The sequence below is a fragment of the Callithrix jacchus genome, chromosome 4, assembly GCF_049354715.1.
Source record: "Callithrix jacchus isolate 240 chromosome 4, calJac240_pri, whole genome shotgun sequence".
NCBI lineage: Eukaryota > Metazoa > Chordata > Mammalia > Primates > Cebidae > Callithrix > Callithrix jacchus.
This window is the reverse complement of record NC_133505.1, coordinates 5,022,223-5,037,517: the sequence shown is the minus strand read 5'-3', so window position 1 is coordinate 5,037,517 and position 15,295 is coordinate 5,022,223. Positions and strand designations below refer to the sequence as shown.

The 15,295-nt window shown below is 43.1% G+C and overlaps 1 protein-coding gene and 1 pseudogene across 12 annotated transcripts in view; one reads left to right on the top strand and one right to left on the bottom strand.

The window, feature by feature from the left end:
* Window positions 1-15,295, bottom strand: part of CARMIL1 (capping protein regulator and myosin 1 linker 1) — a 468,543-nt gene that overhangs the window by 324,141 nt on the left and 129,107 nt on the right. The window lies entirely within an intron of this gene.
* LOC103792218 (GTPase NRas pseudogene) lies at window positions 11,215-11,980 on the top strand (annotated as a pseudogene).

Sequence of the window (15,295 nt, the reverse complement as noted above, 5' to 3'; positions counted from 1 at the left end):
TCTGGTAAAAGTCATTTCCCTAAGCAGATTTCAAACTTCTGTATAGAGCCGGTTATACTTATTTCTCAATAAGGTTTAGTTTATGGGTCTCTGAGTGGAGGTAACTTAATTACCTAAGTAACTTAGTAATACACTTAGTTACCTAGGGAACTAACCAAGTGAATGAACAGGTGACGACTACTGATGCTTTCTTTTTTTTAATCTAGGTAACTGGAAAGTGAAAGAGGGGCTTGAGCATGTATCTGATCATTCAGATCTGCAATGAAAGCAAGATGAAAAACAGATACCCATAGACAATGCACAGTGCTGTCTTCAGAGACAAATTTCTCAGCACTAAACTGGAACCTTTTCTCTTTTTTTTTTTTTTTTTTTTTTTGAGACGGAGTTTCACTCTTGTTACCCAGGCTGGAGTGCAATGGTGTGATCTTGGCTCACCTCAACCTCCACCTCCTGGGTTCAGGCAATTCTCCTGCCTCAGCCTCCCGAGTAGCTGGGATTACAGGCACGTGCCACTGTGCCCAGCTAATTTTTGTATTTTTAGTAGAGACGGGGTTTCACCATGTTGACCAGGATGGTCTTGATCTTTTGACCTTGTGATCCACCTGCCTCAGCCTCCCAAAGTGCTGCGATTACAGGCTTGAACCACCGCGCCCGGCCCCTTTTCTTAAAAAAAGATTTCTCAAGAGCAGTATGCCCTCTTTAAGAGCAGCGGAGTGAAAAAAAAAAAAAAAAAACATTTTAAACCCCTTTCTGTAGACAGTCTGTACTGGCTTAAACTAGCTCTAAGCAGAGAAAACATTACAACATGTACCTTGCAGAGGGCCAGGAATACATGCAAAGTTGAGGTCTCTCTTTTGAAATATTTATATAAACTATCTCTAAATAATCTGTGACTCAAATATACAATCAGATTCTTATAATCAAAGCATTTGGCGTTATCACTACGCTACCCCTGACAATAACAGCTAAGACTTACCATGTGCCAGGCACTATTACAAAATATTTTATATCTAATATCCCACTTAATTTTCAAAACAAAGCTACAAAGTAGTTTGTTACTACACCCATTTTACAGATGGAGACAGTAAGGCACAGAGAAGTTAAATACCCAAGGTTAAATGTTAGCACATGCCATTTCCAAATTCAGACGTAGGCAGACTATCTACTCCCACAGAAAATGGGAGGTATAAAGTGTGAGGACACTGAGAAAAGAAGCCATTCCCGAATTGAAGGCTAAATACATCGCCACAAGCATCTCCCTCCAGAATATGGAAATGTCAAGCCCTACTCTGACGACCGAAGAGTTGCCTACTCCCAGAGAACACAGAGAAGAAGAACTGAGTACGAAGCCCTCCTGCATCTACAGTGTTGCGGACATCACCTGTTCAGTTCTGCGGACAACCTGCCTATGTCAGGTGTAAAGACAGATACCGCTTTCATTAAATCTCTGCAGCAAGAACACATAAATGGAAGAGTGCTTGAGAAACTCTAAGTGACAAGGTGCTAATAGCCTTTCCTTTGCTCCAGATGCTTTATTAACAAGCAAACCTGGACGGGAAAAACTGGACCAACTTTTTGCATCCAGGCCTTGTCAAGAAAGAGAAAAATACTGAACAGAGAAGTCCCAACATGTTCCCCAGAGAGATCACTTCAGAGAGAATAAAATGATAGAGGGTTAAGTGCTATTTAAACCCCAAAGTTTTTTTCTAGAGAGGCAAACTGTTGAAAAGAAAATCGCTCCCAGAACTTCACAGTTAATTCCCAAACAATGAATTTGGGGGAGATAAAATTCTGATAAGGAGCAGGACACCCAAGATACTTAAAGGGAAACATCTGTACACCCAAGCCAAATATTTAACTATGTCACTCTGTAGAGCCCAGTTTTGATTATCAACAGCACAAGCAGTGACTGTGATTCAGTGAACAAAGCTGTACAGAATGTTTCCCCAAACTGCAACATTTGTTCTGTCCCAAGGACGCTGGCAAAGAATACCAATTGGACCAAGAAATTTAAAAGAAAAGGATCTGAGGCCGGGCATGGTGGCCTGTGCCTGAAGTCTCAGCTATCAAGACGCTGAGACAGGAGGAATGTTTGAGTCCAGGAGCTGGAGACCAGCCTGAGCAACACAGCAAGAGGCCACTTTTTAAAATGCTTGAGAGAGGGAGAGAGAGACTGAGAGGGAGGGGCGGGGAAAGAGGGAGGGAGGGAGGGAGGGAGAGAGAGAGGGGGAGGGAGGGGGGGAGAGAGAGAGAGCGAGAGCGAGAGAGAGAGAGAGAGAGAGAGAGAGAGAGAGAGAGAGAGAGAGAGAGAGAGAGAGAGAGACAGAGAGAAATTCTTATAAGAAAAGGAGCTGGAATATTCTTAAGTACCGAACTGAACTGTCCAAGACTTAGCAAAAAACAAAGCACAGCTGCTTCTCTTCAGATCATGCCTATGACAGATAAGATTTTTTTTTGGTTGCCAGTGACAGCTGATTTAGGACAGATGGACTCAGGAAACCAAAAAATGACCACTGATAACATCCACTGGCCTGGACTTCTCCCGGCCACACCTTAGCTGAGATTCTGCAAGTGCGTGTGGCTGTGCCCCATGAAGTAGGGGACTTCGGCATCCAAAAGCAGACAGATTGCCTTAAAAGAACCTGGCAAGGTTCTCAGTCACTTCCCCACATCTAGGTCTCTTGATTCTCTTTGTTCCACAGGGTAACTAAGGAAGTCCTCTGTGCTTGTTTTCTGAGACTGAAAATAAGGAGGTCTCTGGGGAATGTCATCCTAACTGTCAGTCTGGAAGAAAAGGCAGCCACAAGCAACATGGTACACAATGGTAACTTTGAAAGGATAGAGAAAGGCAGGCTGAACTCTAGGGGGCCTCAGCAAGGAGGACAGGGCTCCAAAAGGAGCTCCTCATGGCAGAAAAGAGACCACTGGTCCTCATCACCTGGGCACCCCTCTCCCTGGGCAGGGAGACAGTGAAAGGGTCAGGAAGTGGGGACAGTACATGAGAACGGGAAGGACTACTCTGAAGCTTCTAGTGGAGTGGGGAAGAACCATAAGACTTAAGAAATTGTTGTTAGCTATAAAGATGAAATTAACTGCCTTCAGAATTGTCTGGGAAGAAAAGCACTGTCTCCTTTCATTATGATACTAAATGATCTTCTAAGACATTGGACTAGTTCTACAAGCATATTAGCTTATGGTTGTTAACTACATTTCCTCTAATGAAAGTGCCATGCGCCTTGTCACTGGCCAATCTACTCAACTACCATTTATGAGAGCACTCAAAGACCCAAGGTAAGAAAGTCTCACGGCAAGGGCAAAGATCGAATCATATAATATAGGCTCACACCTACCTAAGGTTCAGCCAAGAAAAAGCCATAGCTGATTCTGCCAAGACAATGATACTTGGGAGCTGTGACTCTGAAACCAGAAATGAAGTCACAGGACCGTCTCATTCCAGCAAACATACCGTAGTTGAAGACAACAGGTCCACACAGGCAGATCTGAAAGAATACTAAATTGTGTGAAAAAGGTTTGCCTCAGGAGCTGGGGTCCAAGGAGCACTGATCTAAGAAATACAACGATGCAAGCAAAGAAAAAAAGCCATTCTGCCAAGTGGACTCTTGTTTAAGACAATGAAATTGACAAGGTGGAGGATTTATTCTCTATTTAGACTTCCTGAATAACAATCAGGTAAAAATATGCATCCTTCAAAATGCCTGTTAGGCAATGATGGCAATGATTCCACCTCCAGGATTTTATCCAAGAGAAATAAATATGAAGATATGGACATTTATAAGGCAAAATATTGGAAATAACCTAAATTATCTGACAATAAAAGACACGAATTAGATAAATTACAGTACTCTCCTACAGCGGGTAAATGAAGTACCACGCAGAAAACCAAGCTGATGTAAATTACTGTCACAGAAAGCTTCGACCCCAAAAATTAAATTTTAAAAGTATATCACAAAATATTCATGATTCCACTTTTAAATATATATATATATACACACACTTATATGTAAGTTAGCACAGGAAAATACTATTTTTTTCCAATGATTATATCTGAATTGATAGGATTAGGTAATGTTTGGTTTTTCTTTCCTATGTTTTATAACTGTTTTAGTAATATAAATTCAGAGATACTTCCAAAATTTAAAACAACAATCACAAAACTTTTTGCCGAAGCAATGTGTAGGTGGTATTCTTCACCAGGCAGTTTGCACCTAGATTGATGTTCCCCACCCTGCCTAGAGGAGCACAGAATCTGTGATGCTACAGGCTCCATACCCTCCTCAAAAGGCACAATCCATGGGAGCCCACTGAAGACTGAGAAAGTCTACTTAATTCAGTTCAAGGGTGTTTGCCTAGCATGTGTGATCCCTAAACACCTATAGCTGTTTAAAAGGTTGATAGACAAAGGAGGGGTGATTCCAAAGCAAGGTGATCAGAATAGTGGTAAGTCTGAAAACAACATCCTCCAAGGACTGAGCCCAGGAATTGAGCCTATTTAGCTGGAGGACTGTGAGACCAAAGGAAAGTATGATAAGCTTCTTCAAACACTTGAACTGCATTCATGGGTAGGAGGGAGAAAGATTGTTCTGTGACATTCCAGTAGACTATGCAAGAAGTGGAGAGTGAGAAGCAGATCCCAGGCCAAAAGAAGACAGGGCTTCCGGGGGCTCTTTTCTCGTCACTAGAAATAATGAAGTAAAAAGCAGATACCTAGCTGTCAGAGGTGCTATAGAAGAAACTTCTCCTAGGTTAAGACACATGGTTAAATGGCTACCAAGAGTCCTCTAGCCCCAAGATCCTCTAGACAGCAATCAATGAGGGCAAGGTCTGAATAAATTTCCCCAGAGTCAAGTCAATCGTCTACACCAGATCCTGTCTGATGGATACACCTAGTAATCCCAGTCAATGCCCAAAAATGCCTCCTGAGACCCCAGGGCCCAGGGATCAGCAGAAATAGACATGTTGCCTCTTTAGCAGGAACTAAGCACATTTGTCTCAAACCCTTGCCAAAGGCTGGAGAGGCTGTAAGTACAGCTCAGGGCCTATGTACATGCCTGCTTCCTACCTCTAAGAGGTAGGAAGATACGTCCTGTACATCTACACATATCTAAAGAAAACAAGACACTTGTTGGCCAAAGTTCATCAAGTGATAATGCTTTCAAAAAAATAAAGGAAAACCTCGGGTTGGGCAGAGGGGCTCAGGCCTGTAATTCCAGCACTTTGGGAGGCCAAGGCAGGTGGATGACTTGAGCTCAGGAGTTCAAGACCCACCTGAGCAACATGGCGAAACCCCATCTCTACAAAAACAAATACAAAAATTAGCCAGCATGGTGGCCCGTGCCTGTAGTCCTAGCTACGTGGGAGGCTGAGGTGGGAGGCTACTATGAGCTGAGCCTGGGTGGCAGAGGTTGCAATGAGCTGAGATCATGCCACTGCATACCAGCTTGGGTGACAAAGTAAGGCCCTGTCGAAGGGGAAGGGGAAGGGGAAGGGAAAAGAGAAAGGAAAGGAAAGGAAAAGAAAAACCAGCTCACATATGTAATCCCACTCTGGGAGGCTAAGGTGGAAGGACTGCTTGAGCCCAGTGAGACCAGCCTGGGCAACAAAGTAAGATCCATCTCTACAAAAAAAAGTTAGGCATGGTGGCATATGCCTGTAGCCCAGCTCCTGAGAGGCTGACACAGGAGGATCTCTTCAGCCCACAGTATTGATGCTGCAGTGAGCTGTGTTTGAACCACTGCACTCCAGCTTTTGGATGACAGACAGGAGGGAGGGAGGGAGGGAAGGGCAAAGGGAGGGAGGGAGGGAGGCCTTCTCCTAAGAAGCAAGATGAGGAAAAGAACCCAGTGAATGAAAGTCTTTTACCCACTGCTACGGCCACATACACACACACTCACACACACACACACACACACACACACACGCACGCGGGCGCTCTCTCTCTCTCTCTCTCTCTCTCTATCCAAGCATCCTTCTTTCCCCTCTTTGCCCCTCTTTCCTCAAAGAGCAGAGAAAAGTGGTCTATTGAGAGAGAAAAATAAATAAAACACAGTAATGTAAAGATTTAGACAATAATATACCCCATATACACCAATCCAAAATCTAATATTCTATTTTTTTAAAAAAGGATTTTAGAAAGCAGAGGGGATAAGAAAGGGAACAAAAATCTTTTAACCTTCAGATTTTAGCTGCATTTTTAATCTCTTTTAACACTAGATATTAACAGTGTTTCTAATTAAATGAAACCTAAAGTTGTTACAGTTACCTTTTACTAAGGTCTTTATTTTCTCTGTAACTACTTTATAACTATGAAAAACAAGAGTTCTCCCTATTCATTCCATATTTTTAGTAGGTTTCCTGGCTCTTTAATGTCCACAATGTCCCTTTCATGCTACTCTCCTACTCTCCCTCCTCCCTTACCTTCCTCCCCTCTCCAGGGTGTACCTAACTGCCTTGGCCCAAGGGTGGCTAAATCCCAGAGACTGGACAAACAGTATCTTTTTTTTTTTTTTTTAGACGGAGTTTCGCTCCTTACCCAGGCTGGAGTGCAATGGCGCGATCTCGGCTCACCGCAACCTCCGCCTCCTGGGTTCAGGCAATTCTCCTGCCTCAGCCTCCTGAGCAGCTGGGATTACAGGCACGCACCACCATGCCCAGCTAATTTTTTGTATTTTTAGTAGAGACGGGGTTTCACCATGTTGACCAGGATGAAGAGTATCCTTTTAGAACAACGAAAAGTTACACCAAGCCTGGTATATGCTCAACAGCATCCTCGCCCAAGGTCATCTGACTCGCCTATCCTAACTACAGAAGAAACTGGGGCAGCTGCAGAGAAGGAGAGAGGAGAATGCAAATGCAGCTCAGGTAACAGGCACAAGTCGGCCAGAACTGCCAGAACTGCCTCCTGCAAATGCATGCCCGGGGCCAGAGCCTGCCCCCAGCCCCTGCGCAGAGATGAGTGGGGACAGGTGGGAACTGACTCCAGTGTTCAGTTCAGGTAAATTGTAAAGTGCTCAAATATGGCTTCTTTTAATTTGCAGTTCCCAGAATTTTTGCCAGGATCCTTGGCAACAATGCACGTTCTCTGATAACTCATTCCCAAAGATCGTTTCAATGCTGCCGCTATTTTCTAAGGCTCAATTTTCTGGAGCCATGTAACTTCACCCAGGTGCCTTGAAAATCACCTGTGCACAGAATTGTAAGTGATCCTTAAAAGTTGAGACTCCTAATGGTACCACAAAGGGGGCTGTTCAAATTACCCAACGACTGGTACAAGAGCCTCTCACCGAGGGATGTAAAGCTGGGGCCTAGAATAATCACTTTCTGACAGCATTCCTCGGAAGACACTGCAGTCTGCAGACATTTTATATGCATTTGTCTTATGACTATTTTAACTACTGTAATAAAACACCAACACACACACACACTCGGATGTGTTACTCCGAATTTTACATATCAGAGAACAGCTACGAGGTACACTGTGCTGCCAGGATAACCCACTTTTGCACAGATCTCAGAATAAAGCTTCTTCTGCCATCTCTATTTGCTTGGAAAGCACCCTGAGATTGCAAGACTAGCTGTTTTAAACTGTGATATTCGTCCTGCTTAACTGGTGAACAGGGAGTCTCTCCATTTCATGCAACCAGGACAAAAATCAAATCTCCCCTTCTATTTCTAATTTGTGTTCGTCAAAACTGCCACATTGAAATCAGTGATTAAGTTTACACTTTTTTTTTTTTTGAGACGGAATTTCGCTCTTGTTACCCAGACTGGAGTGCAATGGCGCGATCTCGGCTCACTGCAACCTCCGCCTCCTGGGTTCAGGCCATTCCCCTGCCTCAGCCTCCTGAGTAGCTGGGATTACAGGCACGCACCACCACGCCCAGCTAATATTTTTTGTATTTTTAGTAGAGACGGGGTTTCACCATGTTGACCAGGATAGTCTCGATCTCTTGACCTTGTGATCCATCCGCCTGGGCCTCCCAAAGTGCCGGGATTACAGGCTTGAGCCACCGTGCCTGGCCAGGTTTACACTATTACAGGTTTAACAATGAACTCCCAAAATACAATCCCAAAACATCACTACATTATGGGTTCCATGAAAAAGAAAAACTGTTTTAAACGGGCACTACCAAATGTTTAAGTCTGAAAACCACTGGCCAGGGCTCATGTTCCCTTACAAAAGCTGCACAACACAAATTCCAGCATGAATACTGTCTGAAAAATGACTATGGCACAGGCCATGCTGCTGAATTCAGTTAGGTACTAGAGACTGGGGAACTAGAAAAGCCTAGTTCCTCCTTTGCACTAGCCATGCAAAATGAGCGTGGCCTGCTGTAAAAGAGCCGCAGTTTCCATATTGCAGAATATCTGAGATTGAAGATAATTTGTGACTGATTAAGTAGGTCAAACACTTCTAAGACTCTGTATGAGAGATATTTCTTTTTTCATGTCCTCTTAAAAAACAAGCAGGTGAAATAGAGTTTACAGTTTATTAATGAAAGACAGCACTACCACCAAAATATTTAGGGATATATGTCACCCAAAATAATACCACTATGCCTTTCAATATTTTTTTTTTTTTTTTGAGACATAGTTTCGCTCTTGTTACCCAGGCTGGAGTGCAATGGCGCGATCTCGGCTCACCGCAACCTCCGCCTCCTGGGTTCAAGCAATTCTCCTGCCTCAGCCTCCTAAGTAGCTGGGATTACAGGCACGCGCCACCATGCCCAGCTAATTTTTTGTATTTTTAGTAGAGATGGGGTTTCACCATGTTGACCAGGATGGTCTCGATCTCTTGACCTCGTGATCCACCTGCCTCAGCCTCCCAAAATGCTGGGATTACAGGCGTGAGCCACCGCGCCCGGCCTCAACATATTTTAAGTTAACTTACAGTTATTCCAATCAAGCCTAATTAAGATGTTCAAAAGCCATAAATAAATAGCTCAGAAAAAAAGATGTTAAAGGGATTTCAGTCCTGGCGCATTGGCTCACACCTCTAATCCCAGCACTTTAGGAGGCCAAGGTGGGAGAATCGCTTGAGTCTAAGTTCAAGACCAGCCTGGGCAACATAGTGAGACTGTCTCTATAAAAATAATAATGAATGAGGCAGGCGTGGTGGCATGTGCCTGTAGTGCCAGCTACTCGAGAGGCTGAACTGGGAGGATCACCTGAGCAAGGCTTGTGATTGTGATTGCGCCACTGCCTTCCAGCTTGTGCAACTCAGTGAGACCCTGTCTCAAAAAAAGGTGTGCGTGGGGGATGGATTTCAGACTAACTTTTCAAAGAAAACAAATGGACAACAAATGGGTCGTTTTAAAGAGAACAGCAAATAAAACAGAATGATTCCATTTATGTGCCACTTCCCTTCCCTGCTCAGTTTAATAAGAAAGGAAGTCCTGCTTCTGGCCCATTTTATGAAGGGTGTGGAAGAACAAGGGGTTGGCAAAGATGATGTGACCCAATTCCAAATCAAACAGAAAAAAGCAAAGCGGAGACTAGGAATGACCTTCCACGTGCTTTAGGACCACCATCGCGGAGAGCGAGGGGACTGCCACACTCCTCTCCCGCAAACAAGCAACAGCAGAAGTGTGAGTGACAAGAGGTCATCAGGGCTCTTGCTCCCTCTGGACATTGTTTTTCCTTCACTATAGTTCTCCAAAAAAAAAAAAAAAAAAATTCCCAGCACTTTGGGAGGCCAAGGCAGAAGGCTGGCTTGAACCCAGGAGTTCAAAAGCAGCCTGGGCAACATGACGAAACACCATTTCTACAAAAAATACAAAAATTAGCCGGGTGTGGTGGCACATGCCTGCAGTCCCAGCTACTTGGGAGGCTGAGGTGGGAGGATTACTTAAGCCCGGGAGGTGGAAGCTACAGTGAGCTGTGTTCATGCCACTGTATTCCAGCTTGGGTGATAAAGTGAGACACAGTCTCAAGGGAAAAAAAAAAAAAAAAAGTCCAGATAATGCCAAATGCTGCCAAGGATTTAGAGAAACTAGACCACTCATACATTGCTGTTAGAACCATATAACAGTACAGCCACTCTGGGAAACAGTTTGCCAGTGTCTTATAAAAGTAAACAAGCAATTCCCATACAAAGCAGCAACAGCACTCCTTGGCATTTATCACAGAGAAATGAAGAAGTATGTTCCCTCAACAATCTGTACACAAGTGTTTATATCCGTTTTATTCCCAATAGGCAAAAACTAGAAACAACTGAGCTGTCCATCAACTAGCCAATGGGTAAACCAAACATGGTACATCCATATCATGAAGCACTCCTCGGCTAAGAAGGAAACAACTCATACAACTTGGATGAAGATCTGGGGAATTGTGCTGAGCAAGAACAGCCTATCCCAAAAAGACATACACTATATGAGTAAATTTACATAAGGTTCTTAAAATGACAAAATTATAGAAATGGGGAACAGATGAGTGGCTTCCAGGGGTCAAAGAAGTGGGGAGTGCTAGGTAGAGCTATAGGAAGGAATGTTAGGAGTCCTTATGGGGAAGCAAATCTGCATTTTGCGGCGTCAATGTCATTATCCTGGTTATGACATTATACTACAATTTTGCAAAATGGAAAAAGTAAAGGTATAAGAGATCCTCTCTGTATTACCTGATATAACTGCACACAAATCTACAATTATCTAAAAATGAAAAGTTTTAATTTTTAAAAACTACATAAGTTAACATACATTTTTTACACTCCAAGTACTATAAAAATTGGGTGAAGATTCATTTAGCAAATGGGAGAAGGGAGTAAGAGTCTAAGAAACACAGAATCACTTTCTAATGACATACCCTAAAGACAACAGAGAACGGTATTAAAACAACATATGCTACATCAAGCCAGTGTGGTCCAGACTGGAACTACTCACAACTTGGATTTTTTTTTTTTTTTTTTCTTTTTTTTTGAGACGGAGTTTCGCTCTTGTTACTCAGACTGGAGTGCAATGGCGCGATCTCGGCTCACCGCAACCTCCGCCTCCTGGGCTCAGGCAATTCTCCTGCCTCAGCCTACTGAGTAGCTGGGATTACAGGCCCGCACCACCATGCCCAGCTAATTTTTTGTATTTTTAGTAGAGACGGGGTTTCACCATGTTGACCAGGATGGTCTCTATCTCTTGACCTCATGATCCACCCGCCTCGGCCTCCCAAAGTGCTGGGATTACAGGCGTGAGCCACTGCGCCCGGCTTCCCAACTTGGATTTTAAAGAACACAGGCTAGGCCGCTCCCTTGTGGGGGCTGTTCATGGCGGTTCCCGGGTCTCCAACATCTTCCCAGCTTTTGCTCAGATTTTGGTCCTAAATCTGTCCAAAGCAAAGGCAGTGGAGCTTGAGGTTCCTAGAGGAGTGAAATGACTGAGTACAAACTGGTGGTACTTGGAGCAACTGGTGTTGGGAAAAGTGCACTGACAATCCAGCTAATCCAGAACCACTTTTTGCAGATGAATATGATCCCACCATAGAGGATTCTTAGAGAAAACAGGTGGTTTCAGATGGTGAAACCCGTCTGCTGAACACTCTCCATACAGCTAGACAAGAAGAGTCCAGTGCCGTGAGAGACCAATACATGGGGACAGGCGAAGGCTTCCTCTGCGCCCTTACCAACAATAACAGCAAGTCATTTGTGGATATTAATCTCTACAGGGAGCAGATTAAGCAAGTGAAGGGCTCAGATTATGTACCTCTGGTGCTAGCGGGAAGCAAGTGTGATATGCCAACAAGTACAGTTGATACAAAACAAGGCCACAAACTGGCCAAGAGTTACAGTATTCCACTGACTAAAACCTCAGCCAAGATCAGACAGGCTGTTGAAGATGCTCTTTACACACTGCTAAGGGAAGTACACCAGTACCAAATGAAAAACCTCAACAGGCCAGGCGCGGTGGCTCATGCCTACAATCCCAGCACTTTGGGAGGCCGAGGTGGGTAGATCACGAAGTCAAGAGATCGAGACCATCCTGGTCAACAAGGTGAAACCCCTGTCTCTACTAAAAATACAAAAATTAGCTGGCCATGGTGGCATGTGCCTGTAATCCCAGCTACTCGGGAGGCTGAGGCAGGAGAATTGCCTGAACCCAGGAGGCGGAGGTTGCGGTGAGCCGAGATCGCGCCATTGCACTCCAGCCTGGGTAACAAGAGCGAAACTCCGTCTCAAAAAAAAAAAAAAAAGGAAAACCTCAACAGCACTGATGATGGGACTCAGGGTTGTATGGGATTGCATGCGTGATGATGTAACAAGACACTTTTAAAGTTCTATCAGAAAAGAGCCACTTTCAAGCTGCACCAACACTCTGGTCCTGCCTTCCCAGGAGAAGCATTCCCGCTGCTATCCCCAGTCTCACAGAGAAGCTTCTGCTACTTCCCCAACTCTCAGTATTTTACTGCAATCTTCTCTATTTGATAAGTTCTCAGAATAACTGCCTCCTCGCTTGGCTGTCTGACCAGAGAACTGCACCTTTCGTTACTCTGTGATTTTTCTGCCCTGGGTTCTTCCACCACATAAACATGCCTCTGCCACCACAGGCTTTTCATCTGAAAAGCAGTTCCTGTCTGAAACAGAACCAAACGGCAAACGTGAAACTCTACTGAAAACAGTGTCTTGAGCTCTAAAGTAGCAACGACCAGTGATTTTTTTTTCTTTTACTGTTGAACTTAGAACTATGCTAATTTTTGGAGAAATGTCATAAATTGCTGTTTTGCCAGGAAGAGAGTTATTACTGCTGTTTGGTTTGTCTGTAATGTTATTGGCTGCATTCTCTAAACTGGCATCTGCTCGAGATTCATAAACACAAAAAGGAATACAGAATTTTGAATCTAACCTAATCTTCTCAACTTTCATGTAATTGAATCCAACTTTCACGTGAAACGCCTTTTTCCTAGAAGTGGTTTGTAGACTTCCTTTACAATATTTCAGTGGAGTAGATGTCTCAGACTTCCTTATGCATGGAAATGAATGTCTGGGAAACGTCTGTGACTTATCTCCACTGAGAGAAAGCTGTATCTACATGAGAGCAGATGTCATTTGGTACCTGTATGAAGTTGGTTTTCCAAAGGCCTGTTTTGGGGGATTTACCAGGAAAAGATGAAACTGAAAGCATCTGAATAATTTCACTTAATTTTTACTAATCTCCACTTTTTTCCTAGGTTATTACCCATAATTTGAAGTATTTTTCAGTGGAGGCATCCTCAGTCTCTCTCTTCAGTACTTTTTTCCTAGGTTATTACCCATAATCCAAACTCCAGCTGGTAATTTCTTTCCTCTAGCTTACTGATAAACCTAATATTCAATGAACTTCCCATTTGTATTTAAATCTGGGTCATGCCAGAAAGCTCTACATTCGCAGATGTTCAAATATTGTAAAACTTTGGTGCACTGTTACTTAGGAGCTGTGATCAGTGATTTTCAAACCTCAAATACAGTATATTAACAAATTACAGTTTCACTGTATATCACGGTATCCTAACTCTAACCCTTCTCACCCCACCCTCTACACCTCCCCCAACAGCAATAGGGGCTTGATTATTTCAGTTAAGTAAAGCATGACCCACCCTCTATGGTGGGATGACATGAGAAAGAAATTCTTCCACATTTGCTCATTGCACAGTAACTCCAGCTGGTAATTTTGCTGGGTGCCTGCAGTTAACCCCACAAAGGAAGAAGAGGTAAGTTAGCACAAGTCCTTTATCATGGCTGGAAAACTCGGTATCACGTATTTAAATCTTTTTTTTCCTTTTCCTTTTCCTTTTAAGCCATGTTTTTCCTTAACTCTAAATTAAGCCAATATTCTCATTTGAGAATGAGGATGCCTCCACTGAAAAATACTTCAAATTTTCTTTACTCATAATGTTCTCTGAAGGGTTTAAAGCAGGATATTGATAAATCTGTCTACGCTGCTAAGTTTGCTCAAAACAAGAAGTTGGAATTGTTGAGACAGAAATGGAAAATATAATTAATTGCTAGTTAGAGGATCTGAAGGCTTGGCATTTTCATTTGCAGATAATACGCTGGTAATTCTCATAAAAAAATAAACCTGGATAACTTTCGGTAAAAAAACTAATTCCAAAATGGCCACTTTGTTCCTGTCTTCCAATATTTAAATACTTACTGAGGTCACAGTGTCGCTCTGTTGCCAGGCTGTTGGCAACAGAGTTGGCAACTCTGCTCACTGCCAACTCCACCTCCTGGATTCAAGCGATTCTTCTGCCTCAGCCTCCCAAGTAGTTGGGACTACAGGGGTGCGCCCCCACACCCAGCTAATTTTCATATTTTTAGAGACGGGGTTTCACTATGTTGGCCAGGATGCTCTTGATCTCCTGACCTTGTATACGGCTCGCCTCGGCCTCCCAAAGTGCTGGGATTACAGGTGTAAGCCAACTGCGCCCAGCCCTCCATCTTCTATGTTACTAATTTTCATTTATTACACAAATGTCATATTACCTTGAAATTAAGAAGAAACATATACTGTGCCCAGAATATAATGAACCTGGAAAGTTGTGTTCCTTACTGCTAATTCTGAAAGTTTTCACAGTACTGTCATCATTTGTAAATAGAAATTCTGCTTCCCTATTTGTGCCCCTCCTGGAGCAGTGTTACTCTGTAATTTTCCTGAGGCTTATCACCTCAGTTATTTTTTTTTTTAACTTCTGTAACTTGACTTTTTTTTTTTAATGTCTGTGACTGGCAGTGTGATTCTTTTTCTTAAAAATCTATTAAATTTGATTTCAAATTAGGAAGAAAAATAGTTACTCATCTTGGGCTCTTGTACCAACAGCCCTTGTATGTACGTACTTAAAGTTTTTTAAGCATGTTCTAAGTACAGAAGTTTCTAAATGGGGCCAAAATTCAGACTTGAGTATGTCTTTGAATAGCTTCTTAAGAAGTTACAATTAGCCAGGCATGATGGCCCGCACCTGTAATCCCAGCTACTTGAGAGACTGAGGCAGAAGGATGGCTTGAACCCAGCAGGTGGAGGTTGCAGTGAGAAGAGATCCCACCACTACACTCCAGCCTGAGTGACAAAGTGAGACTCAATCTCAAAAAAAAAAAATAGTTACACATAGGTGTGAATTTTGGCAAATGGAGTGTCAAACTTATAGTTAAAAGCTGAATAACTTCAGTGGGGCATAACATGTGGTTTTTAGGCTATGTTTGTGATTGCTGAAAATAATTCCAGTTTACCTGAAAATCCTCTTTCCCCAAATTAAGTGCCTGGCCAGCTGTCATAAACTACATATTCCTTTTAGTTTTTTTTTTTTTTTTTTTTTAAAGGTT